We start from the raw sequence: 2,430 nt of genomic DNA on the forward strand, positions 1-2,430 counted from the left end.
TTAGTATTCATATTCATATTCAATGTTGTAGTCTCTATGGCCAGCACAATTGCTTACTAACTGAAAAACTAATTGCTCCAATTCTAATATAGGGATAATTCAATTGTTTAGGGCACCTTGTACTATACTTCAGGACTGTCCTACTCCTTTGTGACTACCAGGGCAATGTGTGCTAACATGTCTGCTAAACATCATCCAGCTGCTTGTTAAAAATCACAATTCAGCATGATAGACTCTCATCCAGTAGTTCAAGAATATGTCTGGGAATATAATTTTAAGTGTTTACTTTTATTAGTATGTGTGTGTGAAAGAGAGACAGAGAGAGATACAGAGACAGAGAGAGAGAGAGAGACAAACATTTGAGTATTTTGCCTAAGTTAGATGAGTGTTCTGACTCTTGCAGTTAAAAGCACCATAAGTACATAACACTGATTCACAAACATAGAAGAAATGATGGGAATAGAAAAACACTAGTCTATATTTACCACTTCTATTATGACACAGAGTAATATACGTCCTTATATATCCCCACCCACCTCTATGATATTCAACTTGGTTAATATGGGCTTTAGAAAATTTACTACACCATTAATCTGTATAGTGCACACACAACTGAACACATTAAGGCTTTATAGAGTTTATGTTCTATTTAAAGACAGGATTTTAAAATGAATAGTAGCTGTTAAATCCATAGTAGTAGCCCTAATGAAAGTTCATGAAAAGGACCGTTTCTGATTTAGGAGATATAATCAGGAAAGACATCAGAGAGGAAAAGGCATGTGAGGGTTTTCTTTTTTGTTTTTTTTTAACTTTGGGAGGAATTTACTATACAGTTAAAAAGTTATAGGGAATCATGAAAATGGAGGACATACAAAATCATAAACATGGATGACACTTGTGGATGCAAGTATGTATTATGTAGACAAGTGCACAAGAGGAGCTGGGAAGGAGTGATTTTTCATCGTTGGACATTTACACAGTAGCCACGAATGATGATGAAGAGGAAGCCAGGACACACTGTTTTGGCTACTTGGGGTCACTTTAATGAAGTAATTTGTTCTTGCTCAACTGGTTTTTCAGCTAAATTACTTTGCAAACCTGTATTATTTGTGAGGATGCTCAAGTCTGGCCATATGTATTGTGTGTCACTCAGAGATATTCTTTCGCATATGAATTCCTAGGCTAATAGATGCCTTCTGTTATTAATAATTTGTTTTATTCCAGATTTTTCTTTAAGTTATGCTCTTTTGCTTTGGACTAACCATTCTTTAAGCTTTCATGCAATCTCCCTTCTCCTTACTAATTTACAGATATAATGATCAATTTTGAACTTATTTTTAAAGATTTATTTTATTTGTGTATGTATGTATGTACAATGCTGCATGTATATATGCTTTCTGTGTGTGTGTGAGTGTGTGTGTGTACATGCAATATTATGTTTATATATGTTCTGTTTGTGTTTGTGTTTGTGCATACGTGTTTCTGCAGAGGGCTGAATAATGCATCAGACTCCTGGAAGCTAGACAATGATTTGGGAGAGAGAAAAGCTGAAGGCAGCAAGATGAGATGAAAGGTCATTGCAGAGTATAAGAGACGTAAGTACTGTGGGTGGAATGGGGAGGAAAATGAGGGTGGTTTGGGCCAGGAGCCACCATACATGTGAGATTGCCTGAGCAAAGGTACTGTGGGAGAGGGTGAATCAAAAATAAGGTAGAATATGTTCTGAGCAATATTTTTGTGTGTAAATTCTTAAGCTACAATTGGAATTTAATTTCTAGACTCCATAAATTTACAGTGTGCTTCCTTGGCCCATCCCCATACCCTCACTCCTAAGCTCACTGAAACAGCTAAATAATTAAATCCTGAAATGCTTTTAGGATATGCTTTGTTGTTGAAACACATCTGCTACATGTTGGGCGAGCCCTTCCCAGCAGATGTTCTTTTCCTTTGGCTTGTTTGTTTATCTATGGAAACTTAAACATCCTTCCCTGCTAAGTTTAATAAAAAAGAATCCTTCCCACACTCCTCTTCTTCACTCTGCCCCTCATGGTCCTTTATCAAACTACTAAAGACATATGCTGTGCAGCTAATTACTTTCCCCTAAGTACAGTGCATTGTTGCAAGAGAAGGCTACCCCTGCCTCTGAAGAGAACTCACTGGGACTCATTTGCACATGATCCTCTCTTGCCAAAATAAATAAATAAATAAAAAGAAAAGAAAACCCAAGAGAATGTTTTTAGTGGAAACCGGAGGCCCTGAGACTATGGATTCTCTCAGTAGTCAAGTGCAATACAATCTTCTCTTCGAGAAGTTAACAAGTACTTTTAAAGTATGACCTGCCAATTAAAATCTTTTTTTTAAAATTTTTAATATTTTTTATTACATATTTTCCTCAATTACATTTCCAATGCTATCCCAAAAGTCCCCCAT

This window comes from Mus caroli, chromosome 15 (assembly GCF_900094665.2).
Source record: "Mus caroli chromosome 15, CAROLI_EIJ_v1.1, whole genome shotgun sequence".
Lineage (NCBI taxonomy): Eukaryota > Metazoa > Chordata > Mammalia > Rodentia > Muridae > Mus > Mus caroli.